The sequence below is a fragment of the Scyliorhinus torazame genome, chromosome 9 (assembly GCF_047496885.1).
Source record: "Scyliorhinus torazame isolate Kashiwa2021f chromosome 9, sScyTor2.1, whole genome shotgun sequence".
Classification (NCBI taxonomy): Eukaryota; Metazoa; Chordata; class Chondrichthyes; order Carcharhiniformes; family Scyliorhinidae; genus Scyliorhinus; species Scyliorhinus torazame.
The window spans coordinates 208,147,421-208,172,641 of record NC_092715.1 but is presented as its reverse complement, the minus strand read 5'-3'; the positions used below and the strand labels follow the sequence as shown (position 1 = coordinate 208,172,641).

General features: G+C 48.8%; 1 long non-coding RNA gene across 1 annotated transcript; it reads left to right on the top strand.

The window, feature by feature from the left end:
- On the top strand, window positions 1-20,048 carry LOC140430069 (uncharacterized). The gene is made up of 4 exons (XR_011949308.1): window positions 1-117; window positions 11,024-11,052; window positions 11,143-11,258; window positions 19,759-20,048. It is a non-coding gene; the product is annotated as an uncharacterized lncRNA (long non-coding RNA).
- The last annotated feature ends 5,173 nt before the right edge of the window (window positions 20,049-25,221 follow it).

Below are 25,221 nucleotides of genomic sequence, written 5' to 3'. Positions count from 1 at the left end.
GACAAGTGTCGATACAAGAAGACGATTGCCTGCAACTGACCCAGTGCGTCCGCTGCAGGGGAATGAAACCATTCTCTGCTTTTACTCTTCTCTCCCTGTTCTTGTCCTGTATCATGGGTAAGTTCCTTTTCATTGAGCTGGTTATAGATTTCAATTTCTCTCATCCCCTTCGATATGTTACCATTTTGTTTTCTTGATGAAAGAATAGCTGCACTATTATTAAGCTGGAGTCAAAGTGGGCAGCACAGTAGTACAATGGTTAGCACTGTTGCTTCACAGCTTCAGGGTCCTAGGTTCGATTCCCAGCTTGGGTCACTGTCTGAGCAGAGTCTGCACGTTCTCCCCATGGGTTTCCTCCGGGTGCTCCAGTTTCCTCCCACAGTCCAAAGGTGTGTGGGTTAGGTGGATTAGCCATATCATTTTATTAAAACAGTAAAAAATATATACAAGGCCAAACGGTACAAACACACATTTTGTGTTGGAGAAACAGGGTACCCTCCCCTCAGTACCAATGTACGGGGAGGGGGGTGGATACTCTGATTATTCAAACAGTTCACAACACGTTGCTACAAAAAAACCAAAATGGTACAAGCACTAAACCTTGCGCTGGAGAGACCAGATACCCTCACCTCTGTACCAACCGAGGGGAAAGGAAGGAGGATGGTGGGAGGGAGGGAGTCGGAGGGTTGGTGAAGAGGGGGCCCAATAGGGCACTGCCTGAACTATCTACGAAGCCAGAAAAACAAAAGAACCTTCAATTATGATGTGACTGATTCCGGCAGCCCCCAGAGGGGGTGAGGGGCGACATACGCGAGTGAGCCCCGCAACCCGCTACAGAGCGCCTCGTGCACCCTGCGCTCCCGACACTGGGCAGCTGATATGGACAGTCGCCCTCTGGGCCCCAATCCAATCCAATCCAATCCAATCCAATCCAATCCAATCCAATCCTTTCCTTTCCTTCCTTCCTCACATACAAACTCCACCATGCCACCTGTAACCCCTTTATATATCAGTGACTTCTATTGGATAATTGACATCAAATTAGTATTTCATTGGAAGGTCTGTTAACCCATTCCTAACATTATACCCTCTGACCTGGAATTAATTTACATTTGAATGGACGCTCATGGCATCACTATTCTTTATCTCCAATCTCATTCAATCATTGCACCCCTTAGAATCTCTGCCCTGCTCCAATTCTGCCATCTTGCACATACATCCCTTATTGTCAGCGTTGCACCCATGGCCAGCCCTGCCTTCAGGTCACAAAGACCTAAGCTCTGGAATTCCTTCACTAAACTTCAGCTCCACCTTCACACATGTCGTCCTTTTAGATACTTCTTAAAATGGACCTCTTTCCTCACGCTTTCAGCCGAACACCTCCCTAAGGAGCTCAGTGTAACGTTTTGTTTAATAATGCTCTTGGAAAATACCTTGGGCTGTTTTATTTGGTTATCCGTTTTCAAAGCAATAATCTTGTGCTGGCAATAATTTGAATGGATCTGGATGTTGCCTATGCAATAGAACCATGACTCCGGCACATTCTATCTCCCACTGCAGTTTCAAACTTCGCAGATCGCCCATTGTTCTATGGGACTTTATTAGATGCGGTGAGATGTTCTGTTGGATATGCTGCTGAAGAGATAAGCTTGGAATTGTTGCCTTATATGCTGCCAGGAAAGAGGATTTTGGGTGCAGTGTCTTTATCTCACGTATTTGTTCCAGAGAATGATTGTTACAGGCGCCTGGACTGCGGGGAAACCTCACATTACAGTTGCTAAGCTCAGCAGAGGCTCCGGTGATGAGCCTGTGTTGTTCTCTGCTTTGCTTTACCTGGATGGTTCGGATGCACAGTGTTGAATAAAGAACACAAAGCTTTGTTAACAAGCAAAACTTATTTATTACACTACTAACTAAGATTTGTTCACATTCCTAAAGTAGAAGGTTTCTACATTAAACTATGCTATCTCTAACTGCAGAACTCTCAAATACACAACTGCTCTCTCTCATACCTCATCATCGTCTCTAAGCTTCTGTTACCATCTTTTCTATCATCTGACCCACCAGGCGTTGCATCATCCCTTGTATACTTAAATAAATAAATAAACAAATGATAGGACTAGCTCCCTCTAGTGGCTGTCTGTATACATTTCATTGACCCTTGTATTGCCTTCATGTATGATAATACCACAGAGCCCTGGTCTTCCCTAACTTCATGTTACAAGTCTGGGTTTTTAACCCTCAGCAGCACTGCTGTCCAGCATTCCGTTGCCTTTACTGCCAGTTTATGTAAACTTAGGTCAGCTCAGCATCCCATGTGCTCACTATCTCACAGCTATGAATGGGCGAGTTCCATAACCTTCACTCATTTGCACTTGTGGTCATAATGTTACCACATATCAGCTTACCTACAAGGTTGTTGAAGCTGCAAAAGGAACAGGCGATGCTCTTTACAACTCTAACTGTACCAGTCATAAGCCTGCTTTCAACCTGCTGTTCAATGATTCATTCTTGGGATGTTTGCACATCTGGGCAAGTCCAGCTGAGAAAGCGGTGGTGGACCTTCATGAACAGCAATAGTCTGCATGGTGAAGATGCTTTCACGGAGCTATTAGATCGGGATGTCCAGGATTTTAGCTCAGTCAAAAGATGGTAATATATAAGTGAAGATGGTGCATGACTTAGATGTGATGGTATTCTCACGCACCTGCTGCCCTGCTCACTCACGTTATATTCCTTTCTCCGTCACATGTCCATCCAGATTCCCTTAAACAGTTGACTTGCCAAATGACTTGACTTGCTGGGGGATTGATTAATGGTATGCCAGTGAAAATCAACGTGAGGTGGTTAGAAATGATCATTTCCTGGTGAAAATTGTCACTTACCAGCCTGAGCGTGGCTGTTGTCCAGATTCTTGCTGCACATGGTCATGAACTGCTTCATCATCTGGGGAATCATGAATGGAACTGAACTCTGCGTAATCAACAGCAAACACTCTGAACCTTATGAAGGAGGGATGGATGAAGTAGCGGAACATTTTAGCGTCTAGGATGTTATCCTGAGGCATCTCTGCAGCAATGTTTTGAGACTATCGTCCCCAGTCACCGTAACCACCTTTCCTCGCGTTAGTTGCAGCTCCAGAAACCAGAATGTTTTGCTTCTGAATTCAAACCAATTTCAGTTTTAATGATGATGCCATAACTGATCAAATGCCACCTTGATGCCTAGGGCAAGTCACTCTTCCCTCAACTGGGGAATTTCATTCTTCGACCCATGTTTGACCCAAGGTTGTAACCATTTTGAAGTCAAATAGATCTAGTGGAACCCAAATTGAGTATCTGTGAGCAGGTTATTGGTGAATAAGTAGTGTTTAATAGCACTGTTAACATTTCTTCCATCTCTGTGCTGATGATTGAGGGTAGGCTGATAGGGCAGTAATTCTCCAAATTTGATTTGACCTGCTTTTTTTTTTAGACAGGACAAATCAGGATAATCTTCTCCACCACTGGGTGTATTGGAACATCTTAACTAGAGGCCTGGTTAGTTCTGAAACACCTGTCTTTAGTACAGCAGCCAGAATATCATCAGGATCCATAACCGTTGCGATGGCCAGTGCACTCAACTGTTCTTGATGTCTTGTGGAGTTACATTTTTGGGGTTACCATTGATCAGAAACTGAACTGGATTAGCCACATTAATACTGTGGCTACCAGGTCAGGTCAAAGGCAAGGAATCATACGGCGAGTAGCTCACCTCTTGACCCCCCCCCCCCCCCCCCCCAAAGCCTGTCCACCATCTACAAGGCACAAGTCAGGAGTGTAATGGAATACTCTCCACTTGCCTGGATGGGTGCAGCTCCAACAACACTCAAGAAGCTCAACACCATCCAAGACAAAGCAGCCCGCTTGATTGCCCCCCGTCCCCCACCACCACCACCACCTTCTACAATCATTCAAACCCTCCGATGAACAGTGGCAGCCGTGTGTACCATCTACAAGATGCACTGCAGGAACTCACCAAGATTCCTTAGGCAGCACCTTCCAAACACGTGGCCGCTACCATCTAGAAGGACAAGAGCAGCAGATACCTGGGAATCCCACCACCTGGAGGTTCCCTTCCAAGCCACTCACCAACCTGACTTGGAAATAGATCGCATTCCTTCACTGTCGCTGGGGCAACATTCTGGATCTCCCTCCCTAACAGCACAGTGGGTGTACTTACAGCTCAAGGACTGCAGCGGTTCAAGGAGGCAACTTACCACTACCTTCTGAAGGGCAAGTAGGGATGGGGATAAATGCTGGCATAACCAGTGACACCCACATTCCGTAAATGAATAATAAAAAAAACTTGAATTAGTGCCTGTGATTGTGGTATCTTCATGAGGGGGCCAAAATAAAGACCATTCATTCTTCCTTCATTGATACATTATGTCTGGATTGTAGTGATTTGCATATCTGTATGTACACAAGGGGTTAATGTATAGACATAACAGCTAAGTAATCACAAAAGGCAGCACAAGAGACGGGTATAAGAGACAGACTGAAGCCAAGATCCGCCCCTTCGCAAGGACAGGGACTAGTGAGCACAGGTAGACAAAGACAGCTCAGCGCAGGTGTAGTCAATCATAAGTGCTTCTTATTTAATCTAGTTTAAGCATTGGAGAGACAACAAACTCACAGTTAGTTTGTCAACATCGCTGAATAAAGTATTTGCTCTGGAAGACTACGAGTGTAAATCAGCATCGAGTTAAAGATCATCCTGGCAAGAAGTAAATGAGCAACGTAAACTGCACAAAGCAATATAACATTGCTATCAGAAGTAGTAATATAATATGGATCACAATGTTTTGTAGCATGTGTGATATTACCAGAGGCTTCATTTTAATTGATACTCTTCCTCGGACCAGGGCATCTTTCCCACGTTGACTCCCACAGCTCACAGGCAGGGAGTTGCTGGTGGCTCGGTGAGCAACCTCCTACCATCTTTATTTCTTTTCAGCCTCATATAAAAATTTTCGTCCCCTTCTCCATCTCTTCCAGAAAAAAAATCCAAGTTGTCTTCATCGAGAGGGGTTAGCTGTGGCCAGATTCAATGCCCAGCTTCCACTGATGAACTGCCAATTTAATTTTGCGCGTAAAAGAGTCTCATTAAAAAACAACCGCTCACTCGGAAGAGCAAGTTTTTCAGGGTAGAGGACAGGTGTGCGAGGTACACGGGAAGCCCAGCAAACCATGTCCACATGCCCGAAGCTGAAGGCAATGTCCACAGTACTCAAAACACGGGTGGTGCCGGGTCCGGAGGTGGCGATCTTTGGAGTGTCGGAAGAGCCGAAAGTTTAGGGGGCGAAAGAGGCCGACGTCTTGGCCTCTGCCTTCCTGGTAGCCCGGAGACGGATCTTATTAATGTGGAGGGACTCGAAGCCCCCGAGTGTAGAGACCTGGGTTAGTGACATGGCTGGGTTTCTCAGTCTCGAGAAAATACAGTTCGCCTTAAGAGGGTCAATGTTAGGGTTCACGGGGAAAATTAAAATGTCAGCAGATGCAGTATTCCAAAGGGATGGTGGGGGGGAGGGCCGGATTGTTGTTTTATGGTTGGGGTGTGTGAAGATTGGGATGGGGGTGGAAATGTTTATTGTACCATGTTTATGTCATTGATATTGTTATAAAAACTTGCAAATACCCTAATAAAAATATTTTTTTAAAAACAACCGTTTCCAGATACCCCTCCCAAGCATCCACCCCCCCCCCCCCCACCACCACCATCAGCACTACTCTCCCTCTGCTTCCAATTATTATAGCAGTCAACATGCCATGAAAAAGGTGCAGCAGGAATCATATTCTAATCACATGTATGGATCTAGTGAGATCAGCTGTCACAGCAGGAGCAGAAATGTCCTGTGGAGCACAGCAAGTACAGTGCCGTTAGGGCTGGCATTATTGAATCAGTTGACTTGTTGAAGACTGTGATCCTAGTTCTCATTTCAAGTTCTGTGTCATGAACTGTTTTTTTTATTATTCTTTCTTGCGATGTGGCTGCTGTGGGTGAAGATGGCATTTATCTCCAAAATGTAGCTACCGCCATAAGGTGGTGTAGAACTCAATGGCTTTCTAGGCTATTTTGTTGAGCAGTTAAGCGTCAACCACAGTAATTTGGGATACGAGTCACGTAGAGGGTAGACTGAGGAAGGATAGCAAGTATTGAATTACATTCTTAATTGCTACATTGGCACCTTGTTCCTCCAAAAGTCAACCCACTCCCATGGCAATTGTACAGAAAGCCAGAAGTGACAAACGGGGTTTTAAATCCTGCCTGAATTTATTTTCTACTGATTTGCTATTGCCCATTTGTGCTACCGCTGAAGACAAATTTATTCCCATTGTGTTTTGGAGCAGTTAGTACAGTTTCTGACACTTCATTTTACATCTAGCCAATCAGCTATTTCATAACTTGGGCTGAAATTCCAGTGCAGTACTATAAGAGTGCTGCATTGGTGGAGGAGCCATTTTTCAAATGAAGCATTGAGGCAAGGTTGTTCGTTGCAGGCAGAGTTTAAGCACTGCTTTCATACGTTTGCTGTTTGTGGGACCATGCTGTGGACAAATGGGCATTTTCTGCCTATGTAAACATAATAACTATTATTAAAAATAATGATGTGGACCTGAGGAAGGAGCAGCGCTCCGAAAGCTAGTGACATCGAAACAAACCTGTTGGACTTTAACTTGGTGTTGTAAGACTGCTTACTGTATTAAAAATAATGCCATTCAATATTCAGCACTTTGAGGCAGAGTGGACCGCCTGTTTGCTGCTCGACAGGTGACCCTACTCCATATCTCAGTGATGGCATTATCTAAATAACAGTGCATTCTCAACCTTCAAGGCAACAGGAATTCAGAATGTCCATCTCTCACTCTGAAAGAAGGAGCAGCGGCTGGATTGAGATGAAGAAACTGCTAACTGTTTTATTTTACTTCCCCTGATGGGCGAAGAATGAAAGAGAGAATTTGCATTTGTATACAGCACCATTCATGACCTTGAGTCACATGCTTTATAGCCAGGAAAATATTTTTGCTTGGCGTCATCTATCGGTCTGGTCGCACCCGACGTGCAAGGCGCAGCGATCTTGATCCCATTGAAGTCGGGATCTAGATTAGCATATTCAAGTGAGTAGTTAGTCTACGACGAATCTACCCAGCACCTAGGATCAAACAGCCTTGCCTTAGAGACTCCGACTGAGCGCCGTTTAGCTCTGGTTTCCACAAGCGTGGACCGGGCGTACTGGCACTTGGGGGTCTTCCAGACAATCGGGGGCCCCTGGGTGGTCAGGCTGTATGTAGGGTAGTATCCTGCCACCCAGGTGATGCCACCTGGGCACTGTGGCAGCACCACCAAGGCGCCCAGGTGACATCTATCCTGTACCTGGGATCAGACCGTACCCTTATGAGGTGTGATGCGGGAGGACAGATGAGGGGGGGGTCTAGCGATAGTTTGTTAGTGCAGGAAATGGGATGAAGTGTAGCGTCGGCGGGGCCTTCCTTGCTGAGGCCCAGAAATTAAGTGGAGTCCCAGTTTCCAGCGCTGGGAAACGCGGCTAAATGGCCCCGACATGGGACTCTGTTTAATTTCCGTTAATTGTGCCCGGTGAGTAGCGACTATAGTAACCTGGAATTGCAGCAGCCTATCTGTGCACAGAGAGGATCACAAACCATAATGAGTTAGTGACCAAATATACTGGGCGCGATTCCACTCCCACGCCGGTTGGGAGAATCGCCTGGGCCGCCAAAATTTCCCGGGACGCCGGTCCGACGCCCTCCCGCGATTCTCCCAAGCGGCGGGAACGGCCCGGTCGAGTTTCGCGGGCCGCAGGCCGGAGAATCGCCGGAGACACCCAAAATGGCGATTCTCCGGCACCCCCGCTATTCTCAGGCCAAAACGGCGGGTTCCCCCCCGGCGCCGTCCACACCTGGTCCCTGCTGTCGTGAGCGGTGCGTGAACGCTGGGGGGGGCGGCCTGCGGGGGGGGGGCGAGGGGGGATCCTGCACCGGGGGGTACCTCAGATGTGGGGCGGCCCGCGATCGGTGCCCACCGATCGTCGGGCCGTCCTCTCTGAAGGAGGACCTCCTTCCTTCCGCGGCCCCGCAAGATCCGTCAGACATTTCCTTGCGGGGCGGATTTAGAGAGGACGGCAACCACGCATGCGCGGGTGATGCCCGTTATGCGGCGCCGGCCGCGTCATCTATGCGGCACCACTTTTACGCGGGCGACAAGGCCTGGTGCTTGTAGATGACGCGGCCCCGATCCTGGCCCATTGTCAGGGCCTGAATCGGTCGGGACCGGGACCGTTTCGCGCCGTCGTGAACCTCGACGGCGTTCACGACGGCGCGGTCACTTCGGCGCGGGAGTGGAGAATTGCGCCCACTGTTTTAGTTAAAGTGCAAACATTGACTGGGACATTGAGTAAAATGGTAATGTAAGATCTTTTACAACTTTGTGAGAGAGCACATGGGGTTGTGGTTTATCATGTCATCTGAAAGATGTCATTGAGACAGTCAGTCTGTGTTTTTCATTCAAGTCTTTGGGGTGGGACCAGAGCACCTAACTTTCTAACCTGGAGGCATGCCTGCTACTACTGGCCCATGGCTAACTCAGCCAAGTTGCTGCCATCATAAATCCGACTGGATTAAATTTCTGTTTACTGATGCGTTTTATTGGTCACTTTATAAAACCTGTACCTGCTTTCAAAGTCCAGGGTGATTCTTCGATTTGCAGGGGGCTGGCAGGGCCCTAGAGTAGCCCTCGCAGCTCCGGCTCCGATACAGGGCCCTGCACTTCCGGTCGGGGGTCTGCGCATGCACGCGGCGCGGCCTGTGTTACCCGCCCTGCGCGGCATGGCCGGCCCACACTGCAGACCGGCACTGAAAACATAGGCTACCCCCAGATCGCGCGCGCCCATGCATCGGTGGCACCCGATCAGTAGCCTGGCCATCCTGGAGGCCCCACCCTGGTGAATGATCCCCCCGCCCCCCCACCAGGGCAGCCGCGGACTGAGTCTGCAGCTGCCACGCCGAGTACCCGCCGGGTGGAACTGTGAGAGCACCACACCGGCGGGAACTCGGCCAGTTGACCTTGGAGAATCGCGGCGGGGGCGGTCGACCGTGCGCGCGCGCGATTGGCGGCGGCGTCGGACCCGATCTCTTGTTTGACACCCGTTCTCCGCCCCCGCGCCGATCTCAATTTCGGCATGGAGGCTCGGACTTTTCAGAATGTTCCTAGATCATAGAATTTACAGTGCTCAAGGAGGCCATTCAGCCTATTGAGTCTGCAGTGTCAATTTAGCATCCTGCTGGAATTTACAGGGCACCCTGGAAACACCCTATAAACGCCTCTCAAAATGCTGGCTTGATGCTAGATTAGGACAGCAGCAAGAGTTCTCCAATTTACTGAACTTTCCCATGTAGCTTAAATGGGAAAAAAACTTAGAAGATCAAATTTTGGCCCCAAGCTGTATCATTATATGAGATTTCTACCTTGATACACGTCATGGAAATGTGTTTTTACTTTCTGTTATTGTAAAAAGTTGCCTGAAACATCCATTGGGTTCTACATGCTTTTTGGCTTAACTCTGGGCAGCTTATAACAGTGGTCTGGGTGATGTGCTGATGTGAAAATCAGTTCCCAATTCCCCTCTCAGTTGGACATAGTAAGATCCCATGCCTCTACTTCAGAGATGAGGAGGGAAGTCCTCCTCGGGGCAATATTTGACAATCAGCCAAACGTCACTTTAAAAAAGCTTGGGCCATAAATTCCTGGCTTCACAGTGGAGGATTTGGGGGGGGTGCCCCAAAGATATGCTGGGGAATCCCTCCTGGACGTTCCAACATAAGAGTTTACCGGACAATTGTCCAGAAGTGCGCTGGGCCGGGAACCATATACAAAGCAATCTCAGTTGTTAACGTTTGATGTCCAGCCAGTTTTATACTTATCGGCTGATATTCACTGCTGAGTGCAAATAATGGGAAATGCTGTAGACAGTGTCGGGACTGGCAGATCCTGTTGCCAGCCAATGCCACCTCTGCCGCCATGAAACACGCCAAGGAGCGCTAGCGGAAAATCCCGCCCATAGTTATTCTGAAAACATTAAGAAGAATAAATGCATTTCTAACTTCAAATTAACTATTTAAAAGACCAAGACCAAGCCTTGCACGGTTCACCCCCCCCCCCCCCCCACTCTCATGACCCCAGAGGACCCCTCCACAAAACCCTCAACAAAGAATCCCCCCCATGGCATTCCACACCCCCATCCACACAGGCTCCCCATCCTCCCACCTGACCTGACCCCACCCCCATGTCCAGACACCCCCCTCTCCCCCATATGTCTGGACTTCCCACATCACCAATGTTCAGATCCCCTCCCCCTCCATTGCCAATGTCCGAACTCCCACCGCCAAATCCCATTCACTCATCTTAGAAACTTCCCTTCTCCCTTTCAATGGGGCCTTTAAACTCATCTGCTTCATGGCAGCTGGTGCGTCTCCTCCTTTGTCTGCTCCTTTTGCCGCTGGAGCCGTGGACAAGCTTCGCTTCTTCAGCTTCCCACGGCCTGAGTCAGGAAGGTCGGGCGAGAAAGGTGCTTTCCACTTTAAGAGCAGGCAAGTCACTATGCAGTGGCACTCCACCACTGATAGCCGCTTTGAGGATACCTGGTCATTATCACAATGTTATTCTTGAGACCCGTCTGCGTGCGGTTTTGGTTGCAACTTTGCCGACATCACAACAGTGACTACACTTCAAAAATATCGTGCGGGTTATCAAGCGCTTTAGGCAACCGGAGATCTGAAAGGTGCTCAATGAATACAAATTCTTTCTTAAACCTTTCGCAGAGAGCCCTCTCGAAGTGGGTACTGCTTTGAAGTGTCTTGGACGTGTTGTTGATCTTTAAACTGTGCAACTAAAAGTTTTGAAAATCTTTTACTGGAAATCATGTAAATTACTGGCCCTGGGAATGACTTTTGTATTCATTCATCAGCAGGTTATTCTTACCAAGAAGAGAGGAAGGTAAGAAGCATGTGTTTCACTTTCTGCTTCATGCCGTGTGTGAGTACCTTGACTTTAAACAGACATCAGTGATTCTCTTCTCTGTTCCAGCCAGACTGCATGAGATACATTACCATGTTTCCTGAATGTATAATTCCAAGCAGGCCAATATGTGGAACAAACGGGATAACGTACAAGAATGAGTGCCAGATCTGCGTCACTAACTGGTACGAATCAAATGCTCTTTTGCTCATTCCGCAGAATGGTGAGAGTGGGAAAATAAATATTTTCACTGATAACAGTGTAACCAATGGTCTGGAATCACCAGTCAATGTTCCTATAGTCGTCCACCAAGCAAATATGCCTCTTCAAAGACAGTAGAGTTTTAAGCGTAAATACAAAATGCACATATCTCCTTGATTTTTTGATTGCTTGTTGATCCTGAACCACTCTCTGCTCATAACAATGGCTCCCAATTGAAGGAACTTTATACAGGAGTTTCCTGTTGTGGTGCTTGCTCAGAGTGTCTCTTCGAATTACGACCATTGTTTCAGGGACAACGGGAAACAAAGACCCGTTTTCTGGGTTTTATTGTGATATTTTAAAGAAAACCTACCTTATGCACACTGCGTTTTCTGTTCCTTTGGACGTATTTTTATGGCATCGGTATAAGTCACATTCTAATTTGAAAAGCTTCGTCAATAAGTTGTTAAATGTGCTGTGTTTGATGAGCATGCAGGATGCTAAAAGGAGTTAATATTCGCGCTGAAATAAATGACTCTAAAGGAGTAAGAAGGTGTTAACTGTGGTTCAGTTGGTAGCACTCTCACTTCTAGGTGCTTGTCCCATAGGAATTATGCACAATGGAACGTCTAGTTCTTGACTAGTTAATATTTATTATAAAATAAATGCGTGGTTCAGATAACTATGAGAAATATATTACAAACTACTAATTATGATAAATGAACCTAGTATGAATATCCACTAACACGACTATCGCCAGACTCCTCCAGGTACAGTCACATGGTAGTTTTACACTGTCACCTACTGGTTGGAGGTCGTTTACATTACTATTTACATCGTTGCTTATGCATATCATCCCAGTGCAAGCCCCACTCCAAAGACTTCAGCATTTAATTCAGGTTGACGTTTTGGCGCAGTATTGAGGGCAATTGCTGCACTGTCAGAGATGCTGGCACGGTGGCACAGTGGTTAGCACTGTTGCTTCACGCCGCCAGGGTTCTGGGCTCGATTCCCGGCTTGGGTCACTGTCTGTGCGGAGTCTGCACGTTCTCCCCGTGTCTGCGTGGGTTTCCTCCGGGTGCTCCGGTTTCCTCCCACAAGTCCCGAAAGGCCTGTTCACCTAATTCACCAATTAGGTGAATTGGACATTCTGAATTCTCCCTCTGTGTACCCGAACAGGCACCAGAATGTGGCGACGAGGGGATTTTCACAGTAACTTCATTGCAGTGTTAAATGTAAGCCTACTTATGGCACGAATAAAGATTATAATCATTATTAGGATAGAACTTTGGGCCCTGGTCATTTATACTTGAAAAGCTATCTTTTTTATGCTTTATGTGAGAGTCATGGTGTATGTGAGACTGCCGAAGACACCTTCACTCATGGTGCCGATGTCGTGCACCAGGCTCTCCACTGTGGTCGCCACCCCAGCAGTGTTGGCCTCGGTGCCACACATTGCCAGCGACATCTCCTGTGCCCGTAGCCTCTGGGACTCCTCCAATCAGCTATGGATCTGCTGGAGTGACGCTGACATCTCCCTCTGAACACCCCGACCACGTCCTGTACCAGAGGCTCAGCATCAAGCTGGGACCCAGCTGGGTCCTGGGATACAGCAGCCCTCCGCCTGTTGCCTCGTCTGGGGTTCCTGCCTCCACCTGATGTACATCAGCCGCAGTGTGGTGCTCACCAGATTGTGCCCCAGAAGCCTGACCACTAACATTTCCCATCGAGGTGCGTGTATCTGCGCTGGTGGAGGGTGGGGATGACAGCTGTGCCGTGACTATAACAGTTGCATCCTCGGAGCTCTCCTCCGTAGTGTTCTCCTCGGATTTAGGAGGGGGGGGGGGGCTGCCCGGGGCCGGCGCCGTAGGCTGGAGGACCTGTGGGAGAATGGACATGGGGTCAGTGGGAGGGATGTGTCAGTCAGTAAGGCAATCACTACTCACGTTTGACAGGTCCTCCGGTGGAGCTCGGTGGTTCCTCACCTCTGCGTCGTCCGCCAGCCTCCGCGTGGGTGACCGCCCTGTCCTCGGCCACACCGGTCACCTCCAGGGCCTTCTCCTCGAAGGAGGTGAAGATTCCCAAGACCGGCACCCCACCGCCAGTTTCCCGCCGAGTATGCGAGAGCTTTTCCTGAGGGGACACAGAGAGGGCATCGTTAGCCACACACATGGTTCACAGTGGTGGTGGGGGTGTGTGTGAAGAAAGGATTGAAGGGGTGGTTGGAGCGAGTGCTGAAGGGGGAGGGGGATGGAAGGAGGGTTGGGGATTGGGGTCACCTCAGGGGATGCTCCCTGGGGGGTTGGGGGTGAGATGTTGGTGTCTACTCACTTGTGCTGCCCATTGTAGGTCGTTGATGAGCAGTCAGCTCGGGCAGTGTGACCAGGAGGACTGGTTGTTGACCTTCTTCCGACACTGGAGGCCAGTCCTCATGGTCACACTGCCTGAGCTGACTGTTGCCGCTACCTCATCCCAGGCGGCACTGGCTGCCTTGTGGCTCACCCTCCAGGACCCTCAGGGTAACAGGACATCCCTCCTGGCCTCCACTGCATCTAGCATCCCTGAATCTAGGCCCCGGTCTCCTCAGCGCTATTGTTGCGAGCTGGTTGGGTTGGTTGAGCAAGCGCAGCTTAAATGTTGCTCGACGTTGTTAGCGGGGGGCTGGCGAGCGCGGTTCCGGCGAAACAGCTGGCGAGCTGGCATTCAGAGCGGTAAGCCCATAAGGTCTCATTAAGTGGACCAATTAACGTTGAATAGCGTTGCCGGCCTCGCAGTGCCGAACGCCGGGAAACTTGCAGCAATTCCCACTCGCTACGGCACTTGGAAATGTTTCCGGGGAATCGCGCACAATATATATGACGTTATTTTCTGTGCTGTGTAATTCTGCATGCATACGTGAGTTAATATTAACCAGGGCAGCACTGTGGCACAGTAGCTAGCACTCTGCCTCACAGCACCACGGACTCAGGTTCACTGTGTGCAGTTTGCACTTTCTCCTCGTGTGCGTGGGTTTCCTCCGGGTGCTCCATTTCCTCCCACAGTCCAAAGATGTGCAGGTGAGGTGGGGTTGCGGGGTTACGGGGGATAGGGTGGGGAGAGTGAGCCCAGGTAGGGTGCTTGTTCGGAGGGTCGGTGCAGACACAATGGGTCGAGTGGCTTCCTTCTGCCCTGTAGGAATCCTATGGTGTCCAGAATATACCATGTTCAAGAATCTTTGGAATTCTCTACGTTAGAGGGCTGTGGAAGTTCAGCCATTGTGCATGTTTAAAGCAGAGATTGATAGATTTCTGATTAACAATAACCTACGGATTTATGGAAATAGCGGATGTAAAACGTATTGAAGTGTCCAGCCCACCATGATCATAATAACTGGTGGAGGAGGCTCGCTGGGCTGAATGGCCTACTCCCTGTTCCTATGTTAATCAGCATTACTGATTCCTTTGCCTATTTATACTCAGATGAGAATTCTTGTAGTCAAAACCTTCCATCATTCCATTGAACGGAAACCAATCAGTCTGTTCAAATTTAGAGCTAATTATACGATGGGAAGTGCCATAGAATCATAGAATTTACACTGCAGAAGGAGGGCATTTGGCCCATTGAGTCTGCACCAGCCCTTGGAAAGAGCACCCCACCTAAGCCCACACCTCCACCCTATCCCTACACCTCCACCCTATCCCTACACCTCCACCCTATCCCTGTAACCCCACCTAACCTTTTTTTTGGACACGAAGGGCAATTTAGCATGGCCAATCCACCTAACCTGCACATCTTTGGACTGTGGGCGGAAACCGGAGCACCCGGAGGGAACCCACGCAGACACAGGGAAAACGTGCAGACTCCGCACAGAAAGTGACCCAAGCCAGGAATCGAACCTGGGACCCTGGAGCTGTGAAGCAACTGTGCTAACCACTGTGCTACCGTGCTGCCCAATCTCACTAATGCAAGTCCAACGGCGCTAGGGGTGGTGGAGGGTGCATGTTATTGGGCAAGCAGGTCTAATTGAAACCTACTGAGTCTGAGTGGGTTTGACAGGACGGATGCTGAGAGACCTGGGAAAGCTTGTGGAGTCAGGAAGTGCGTGACTCGCCACAGAAACCCAGTCTCTGACCCTGTGCTCACAGTTTTTATGTGGTCGGTCCAGTTAAAGTCTGTCAATTACTCCTTGCACTTATGGGGAACTCTGCCAGTATATAGAATTAGGGCCGCACTCTATTGGCCTTGTTGCGCCCGACTCGAGACACGATGAGGCCGTTAAATCTCGCGAGACGCCTTATGAGGTGGGGTGCGAGGGACTCGAGGACACCCTCATTGGTAAGTTTTTAAATAGTGCCCCAATCTCTTCCTGCACTTGTGTGTCCAGAGGTGAGGTGAGAGTGACTACCCTTGACTCAAGGAAGCATTTGATCAAGTATTACATCAAGAAGCCCTGGCAAAACTGGAGTCAATGGGAATCAGGAGGAAAGCTCTACACTGGTTGGCGTCATACCTGGCACAAAGGAAGATGGTTGTGGTAGTTGGAGGTCAATCATCTCAGCTCCAGTATATCACTGCAGGAGTTCCTTAGGGTAATGTCCTAGGCCCAATCATCTTCAGATGCTTCATCAATGACCTTCCTTAAGACCATAAGACCATAAGACATAGGAGCGGAAGTAAGGCCATTCGGCCCATCGAGTTCATTCCACCATTCAATCAGGGCTGATTTCAACTCCATTTACCCGCTCTCTCTCCTTCCAACATAAGGTCAGATGCAGGGAAGTTCGCTGATGATTGCAAAATGTTCATCACCATTCGCGACAACTACAGGCCGGTGAGCCTTATGTCAGTGGTAGGCAAATTACTGGAGAGAATTCTTCGATACAGGATCTACTCCCATTTGGAAGCAAATGGACGTATTACTGAGAGGCAGGCAGCACGGTTTTGTGAAGGGGAGGTCGTGTCTCACTAACTTGATCGAGGTTTTTGAGGAGGTCACAAAGATAATTGATGCAGGGAGGGCAGTGGACGTTGTCTATATGGACTTCAGTAAGGCATTTGACAAGGTCCCTCATGGCAGATTGGTGCAAAAGGTGAAGTCACACGGGATCAGAGGTGAGCTGGCAAGATGGATACAGAACTGTATTACAGCGAGTAGCAATGGAAGGGTGCTTTTCTGATTGGAGGGCTGTGACTAGTGGTGTTCCGCAGGGATCTGTGCTGGGACCTTTGCTGTTTGTAGTATATATAAATGATTTGGAGGAAAATATAACTGGTCTGATTAGTAAGTTTTCAGACGACACAAAGGTTGGTGGAATTGCAGATAGCGATGAGGACTGTCAGAGGATACAGCAGGATTTAGATCGTTTGGAGACTTGGGCGGAGAGATGGCAGATGGAGTTTAATCCGGACAAATGTGAGGTAATGCAATCTAGGTGTACAGGTCCACAGGTCACTGAAAGGGGCAACTGAGTAGAGAAGGAAGTCAAGAAGGCATACGGCATGCTTGCCTTCATTGGCCAAGGCATTGAGTATAAGAATTGGCAAGTCATGTTGCAGCTGTATAGAACCTTAGTTCGGCCACACTTGGAGTATAGTGTTCAATTCTGGTCGCCACACTACCAGAAGGATGTGGATGCTTTAGAGAGGGTGCAGAAGAGATTTACCAGGATGTTGCCTGGTACGGAGGGCATTAGCTATGAGGAGCGGTTGAATAAACTCGGTTTGTTCTCACTGGAACGACGTGAAGGGCAACGTGATAGAGGTCTACAAAATTATGAGGGGCATAGACAGAGTGGATAGTCAGAGGCTTTTTCTCAAGGTAGAGGGGTCAATTACTAGGGGGCATAGGTTTAAGGTGAGAGGGGCAAGGTTTAGAGTAGATGTACGAGGCAAGTTTTTTTACACAGAGGGTAGTGGGTGCCTGGAACTCGCTGCCGGAGGAGGTGGTGGAAGCAGGGACGATAATGACGTTTAAGGGGCATCTTGACAAATACATGAATAGGATGGGAATAGAGGGATACGGACCCTAGAAGTGTGGAAGATTTTAGTTTTGACGGGCAGCATGGTCGGCGCAGGGTTGGAGAGTCTAAGGGCCTGTTCCTGTGCTGTACTTTTCTTTGTTCTTTGTTCCTCAGACACTGAAACAGTGCACATGCAAATGCAGCAATATCCAGGATTAGGCTGACAAGTGGCATGTTATATTCATGCAACACAAGTGCCAGGCAATGACCATCTCCAATAAGATTGATTGATTGATTTGATTGATTGATTTATTGTCACATGTCCTGAAGTACAGTGAAAAGTATTTTTCTGCGGTCAAGGGAATGTGCACAGTAGACAAAAATAATAATCGACAAAGTACATCAACAAACAGTGATTGGTTACAGTGCGGAACAAGGGCCAAACAAAGCAAATACACGAGCAAGAGCGTCGTGATAGGGCGTCGTGAATAGTGTTCTTACAGGGAACAGATCAGTCCGAGGGGGAGTCATTGAGGAGTCTTGTAGCTGTGGGGAAGAAGCTGTTCCTATGTCTATGCGGGTCTTCAGATGCCTGTATCTTCTGCCTGATGGAAGGGTCTGGAAGAGGGCAAAGCTTGGGTGTGAGGGGTCTCTGACAATGCTGTCTGCCTTTCTGAGGCAGCGGGCGGTGTAGACAGAATCAATGGGAGGGCGGCAAGCTTGTGTTATGCGTTGGGCTGAGTTCACCACACTCTGTAGTTTCTTGCCATCTTGGGCCGAGCAGTTGCCATACCAAGCTGTGATGCCCCTTGACTTTCAATGGCATTACCATCACTGAATCCCCCACTATCAACACCCTGGGGGTTACCATTGACCACAATGTGAAATGGACTAGCCATAGAAATACTGTGGCTACGAGAACAGGTCAGAGACTAGTAATCCTGCAGTGAATAACTTGCCTCCTGACTCCCCAAAGCCTGTCCACCATCTACAAGGCACAAGTCAGGAGTGTGACAAAATAATCCCCACTTGCCAGGGTGAGTGCAGTTCCAACAACACTTCAAGAAGCTCGATACCATCCAGGACAAAGCAACACGCTTGGTTGGCACCCCTTCTATAAACATTCACTCCCTCCATCACCGACGCACAGTGGCAGCTATGTGTACCACCTACAAGATGCACTGCAGGAATTCGCCAAGGCCCCTTAGACAGCACCTTCCAACCCCATGAGCACTACCATCTAGAAGGACAAGGGCAGCAGATACATGGGAACCCCATCACATGGAGGTTCCCCTCCAGCTCACTCAGCATCCTGGCATGGAAAATATATCGCTGCCCCTTCCTGTTGCTGGGTCAAAATCCTGGAACTCCCTCCTTAACAGCAGTAGGTGTACCCATACCACATGGGCTGCAGCGGTTCAAGAATGGAGCTCATCACCACCTTCTCAAGGGCAATTAGGGATGGGCAACCATTAATTAGGCTTAGCCAACGAAACCCAAATCCCGTAAAAATGAATTAAAAAAAATACAGAGAGTTATAATGCAAGTTGTACTTAATGTTAAACAGAGTGAGTAGATAACATAACCGTATGGCAATAGTCACTGTTTAAAATGTGACATTCTAAACCAGTCTCCTTATACATTTAGTTTGTACATAGTTTTGAATAATAAAGAGATAAAGAAATGTACTCTTATAACTAATCACATATTGTCACAAACTTTAACTCTAATACATAGTTGAAGGTAATTGCTTTAAAGGAAATTGTAGGTATGGCCAACATTCTCCAAAGATGTGAGTCCTCAGTCGGAATCGGCCCTAGTAATTTTCTTGAGTTGAAACTCATACAAATGAAGGCTAGCATTTATACAGAACCCTTCACAGCTGCAGGACCTCCCAAAGAGTTTTACAGACCATAAGACCATAAGACATAGGAGCAGAATTAGGCCACTCGGCCCATCGAGTCTGCTCCGCCATTCAATCATGGCTGATATTTTTCTCATCCCCAATCTCCTGCCTTCTCCCCATAACCCCTGATCCCCTTGTTAATCAAGCCTTCATTGGTAGGCAAACAGAAACATCAATGTCTCTCAAACAGCAAATAATCAGGTGTGAGGAGGATGCTGTCTCAGAATGGCTCCCTTGCTCTTCGCAGAGTTCTTCATCAGTCTGGGAGTTGGATTTGATTCACAATCGTCTATGCTCAAATGCACTGTGACTGCGCTAACCTGATACTTAAGAGCCTTCACTACCCCCATACCTTAGCTATCGTTGCCTTCTACTCAATATCATCCATAAGCTTGTTGGCTATTCCTTATTCCTTTTATTTAGTGTTATAAATGAAATGATTGTCATTGTCTTTGGATAGCAGACAGCAAATTGGTTGAAAAGTCCAACCATGTCTGAGGTCAGGGTGGCCATTTTATTTTAGATCTCCTCTGGTCATTGCGTGTTTTAATTTGATTCAGTTTCTCAAACCTCTGCAAAGGTCACTGCTCTTGATTTCTGACTGTGTGTCCAGTGTAACTGATTTCTTTTGCCCTTCAGGAAGTCCATGATAAACATCAGGATTCGTCACAATGGCGAATGTTGAATTCAACATCACGAGAGTCGGCATTACAGTCAAGCAAACTGACTAAACGTTCCAGTCGGTCATTTGGAAAACCATCTAGTCTTCAATGTAAAGCTGATTCGCCTTTTGAAAGTTTGAACTGTTAAATAAAATACTTTGGCTAATTTTGTTGTGATCCAAAATCACCAATAGTTTCTTTTTATCAAGTTTGATTATGTACAATTATCTTTCTTGAGATAAAGACCTAATAAAGTTGCTGAGTGACCTTTTGGATCATGTGGCTCCTTTTCTGTCTGCCTCAATAAATTACAGTGTGGAAACTGGCTTTGATTGGTCCACACATGTACAAATAGTGGCCTATCTATCAATTAAACCCATAATTTCCCCTGTTCTAACAAGAGCAGTCACAATGGATAATAATAACAATAGATAACAATCTTTATTAGTGTCACAAGTAGGCTTACATTAACACTGCAATGAAGTTACTGTGGAAAGCCCCTAGTCACCACAGTCTGCCGCCTGTTCTAGTACACAGAGGGATGTCCAAATTACCTAACAACACGTCTTTCGGGACTTGTGGGAGGAAACCGGAGCACCCAGAGGAAACCCATGCAGACACGGGGAGAACGTGCAGACTCCACACAGGCAGTGACCCAAGCAGGAATTAAATCTGGGTCCCTGGCGCTGTGAAGCGACAGTGCTAACCACTGTACTACTGTGCCACCCATGTGGTGGAGCTTTGGCAGATGAGCCTTCGACGTCCATCCCCATCCCTTCACACTTATTTAAAGGCATAACAAATAGGGGAAGGACTAGGCCATTCGGATCCTCGAGCCTGCTCCACCATTATGGCTGATCTGATTGTGGCCATAACTCTACTTTTCTGTCTGCTTCCATAACCCTTGGCCCCCTTGTCAATCAAAATATGTCTCACAGCCGTGAATAACCCAATGGGGGCGTTGCTGTTAAAACTGTGCCCCCTGCAGTTCTGGATTCCCCCACTAGGCGAAGCACCGTCTCAGTTTCCTGTCCAGTTCCCTCAGACTCAGATTTGTCAATGAGATCACCTCTCATTCTCCTAAACTCCCATGCATATGGGCCCAACCGTTCCTCATAAGACAAGCCCATCACCCCAGGAAAAAAGCACAGTGAACTTTCTCTGAACTACAACCAATGCAAGTATGACTTTCCTTAAGTAAGATGACCTGTACTGAGCACTGTGGGTGTGCCTTGAGTCCAGGCTGTCTCCCTGGTGTTTTGTGGGGTTTTAATACTCTGAACTATTTAGAACACTGCTGGGATGCTCAGCTCTTCCATAAATTGCATCAGAGAAACCAACCAACCCCTTATCCCAAGGCTGGATGCAAAGGATTCACAGGTAAACCACGTTAGCACAGTGGTTAGCACAGTTGCCTCACAGTTCCAGGGTCGCAGGTTCAATTCCCGGCTTGGGTCACTCTCTGTGCGGAGTCTGCATGTCCTCCCCGTGTCTGTGTGGGTTTCCTCCGGGTGCTCCAATTTCCTCCCACAGTCCAAAGATGTGCAGGTTAGGTGGATTGGCCATGATAAATTGCCCTTGGATTGGATTGGATTGGATTTGTTTATTATCCCGGGAGGTACAGTGAAAAGTATTTTTCTGCGAGCAGCTCAACAGATCATTAAGTACATGGGAAGAAAAGGAATAAAAGAAAATACATAATAGGGCAAAACAACATATACAATGTAACTACATAAGCACTGGCATCGGATGAAGCATACAGGGTGTAGTGTTAATGAGGTCAGTCCATAAGAGGGTCATTTAGGAGTCTGGTGACTGTGGGGAAGAAGCTGTTTTTGAGTCTGTTCGTGCGTGTTCTCAGACTTCTGTATCTCCTGCCCGATGGAAGAAGTTGGAAGAGCAAGTAAGCTGGGTGGGAGGGATCTTTGATTATGCTGCCCGCTTTCCCCAGGCAGCGGGAGGTGTAGATGGAGTCAATGGATGGGAGGCAGGTTCGTGTGATGGACTGGGCGGTGTTCACGACTCTCTGAAGTTTCTTGCGGTCCTGAGCCGAGCAGTTGCCAAACCAGGCTGTGATGCAGCCCAATAGGATGCTTTCTATGGTGCATCTGTAAAAGTTGGTAAGGGTTAAATGCCAAATTTTCTTCGTTTCCTGAGTTAGGCACTGTTGTGCTTTCTTGGTGGTAGCGTCGATGTGGGTGGACCAGGACAGATTTTTGGAGATGTGCACCCTTAGGAATTTGAAACTGCTAACCATCTCCACCTCGGCCCCGTTGGTGCTGACAGGGGTGTGTACAGTACTTTGCTTCCTGAAGTTAATGACCAGCTCTTTAGTTTTGCTGGCATTGAGGGAGAGATTGTTGTCACTACACCACTCCACTAGATTCTCTATCTCCCTCCTGTATTCGGACTCGTCGTTATTCGAGATCTGGCCCACTATGGTTGTATCGTCAGCAAACTTGTAGATGGAGTTGGAACCAAATTTTGCCACGCAGTCGTATGTGTACAGGGAGTAGAGTAGGGGCCTAAATACCCAGCCTTTCAGGGTCCTAGTGTTGAGGACTATTGTGGAGGAGGTGTTGTTGTTCATTCTTACTGATTGTGGTCTGTTGGTCAGAAAATCGAGGATCCAGTTGCAGAGTGGGGAGCCAAGTCCTAGGTTTTGGAGCTTTGATATGAGCTTGGCTGGGGGATTATGGTGTTGAAGGCGGACCTGTAGTCAATAAATAGGAGTCTGATGTAGGAGTCCTTGTTTTCGAGATGCTCTAGGGATGAGTGTAGGGCCAGGTAAATGGTGTCTGATGTGGACCGGTTGCAGCGGTATGCGAATTGCAGTGGATCAAGGCGTTCTGAGAGTATGGAGGTGAGGCGCTTCATGATCAATCTCTCGAAGCACTTCATTACGACTGAAGTCAGGGCCACTGGACGGTAGTCATTGAGGCACGTTGCCTGGTTCTTCTTTGGTACCGCTATGATAGTGGTCTTAAAGTAGGTGGGGACCTCGGAGTGGAGTAGGGACAGGTTAAAGATGTCCGTGAATACCTCTGCCATCTGGTCCGCTCAGGCTCTGAGTGCACGACCAGGGATCCCGTCTGGGCCCGTCGCCTTCCGAGGGTTCACTTTCAGGAAGGCCAATCTGACTTCGGAAGCTGTGATGGTGGGTATGGGTGAATTATGAGCTGCTGGGGCACTCGACAGCGGATTGTTGGTTACCTGCTCGAACCGAGCATAGAATGCATTGAGTTCATCGGGGAGGGGTGCACTGCTGCCAGAGATACTGCTCGGCTTCGCTTTGTAGCCCATTATGTTGTTTAGTCCTTGCCACAACCGCCGAGAGTCTGTCTGTGACTCTAGCTTAGTTTGATATTCTCTCTTGGCATCTCGGATGGCTTTGCGGAGGTCGTACCTGGATTTCTTGTATAGGTCAGGGTCGTCTGTCTCGAACGCCTCAGATCTGTCCTTCAGTAGGGAGTCAATCTCGTGATTGAGCCATGGTTTCCGGTTGGGGAACGCACGTACTGCTTTCCTTGGCACGCAGTCGTCCACACATTTGCTGATGAAGTCTGTGACGGTGGTGGCAGACTCATTAAGTTGGTCGCTGAGTTCTTAAATATGGACCAGTCCACTGTCTCTAAGCAGTCCAAAAAGGTTAGGTAGGGTTACAGGAATAGGGTGGAAGGGTGTGCTTAGGTACAGTGCTCTTTCCAAGGCCTGGTGCTTACTCGATGGGCTGAGTGGCCTCCTTCTGCACTGTAGATTCTATGATTCAATAATTCCTCTTTTGCATTTTGTTGCAATTTTCACATCTGGTTGTATTGGTATAACAGAACTTACTGAGATAGAAAAGCTAAACAGGCCATTATGTTCTGTGTTATCCTCTCCACCAGAACGTCAAGGTCTGTTCCCTCATTATTTTGGGCAGAAATCTCCTTTAAATGGAATTTTCTTTGTTCCTTCCTATCGATTTTACCACAGGTCAGCAATTTTAATTAAAAAAAGGCTGAAGACAAACTTCTTCTCTCGGCACAGCCCACAGTTATTCATGGGCTTGTTGGGTAATATGTTGAAGCCTCAAGCACTGACACCTTTATTATTTGACAGGGCTCCCAGCCAAGTTATCATTCCCATCCACTAACCCCAAAGTGATTCACCTCAAGTTCAGGCTGACAAATATAAATGAGGCCCAGAATGTAATTGAGACCCCATGCAGGCCCAACTCACCGCAGGGGTTTAGCTACATCCCTGAAGCCCACAGATCCTGTAAAGGGCTGAACCAATATTTTAACCTCACCCCCATCCCGGCACCACCCGCCAACACCCATTCTGCCAAACATCAGGGCCGGGATTCTCCGCCGAATCCTGCCCCGCCGCCCCGACACCGGCTTCTCTATTCTCCGGCGCCGTTTTTTGGGAGGCAGCGGGATTCCCGCCACGCCGGTCGGGGGCTGTTGACAGCGCCACCCCCCCCCCCCCCCCCCCCCCCCCCCCCCCCCGCCGATTCTCCGGGTCCCGATGGGCTGAGTGGCTGTCCAGTTTTGGCCAGTCCCGCCGGTGTGAATTACTCACCTCACGCACGGCGGGACCTGGCAGGTAAGTACGCGGGGACCGTCCTAGGGGGGGACGCAGAGGGATCCGACACCGGGGGGGGGGGGGGGGGGGGTGGCACGGTGGCCTGGTCCGCGATCAGGGCCTGCCGATCCTGCGGGCGGGCTGTTCCCAAGGCCTTCCTTCCTTTGTGACGGGCCCCTGTAGCTCTCCGCCATATTGCCCGGGGGCCGGCGCGGAGAAGGGAACCTCAGCAAATGCACGAAAATACACCAGCCGGTCTGCGCATGTGCGAACTCGCGCCGGCCCTTCGGCGCCGGCTGGAGCAGGATGACTCCGGAAGCAACCTAGCCCCCTCGAAAGGTGAGAATTCCTCACCTTGGGGGGCCGTTGACGCCAGAAAGTGAAGGCTGCTGGGATGGCACCGTTTCTTATACTCCGCCTGTCAGGGCGGAGCTACGTACAACAGCCAATGGTAGGCGCCTGGGTCTAACCAATGGTCATCAGCCTCTTAGGTACCACAATACCTGGTACTACCACATTCACCCCCTGTTAAAAAAGAGCCCGGCGGGGGTGGTGGCCAGCGTTAATAGTCGCCTTTAGCATGGTATGACCAGGTATGGAGGTACCGTGATGTCGAGGATATTTACAAAGTGTTCACAGTGCAGCAATCAGTCGATCGGGTGGCCTGGTCGTCCTCCTGGAGCGTCTGGGTTTCGGCGGTGATTCTGATGGGGGTCCCGGCAGTTGCGACTCCGGGAGCGTGGTTTTGTCCTCCCTGGCAGCTTCGTTCCCCCCTCGGCGGCGCTGTGGGGGCAAAATGTTGACACGGGTGGGGGGACGCCTGTAGGGGGCGTCGGTGGGTGGTCGGGCCTAGGCAGGAGCGGCGGGAGCA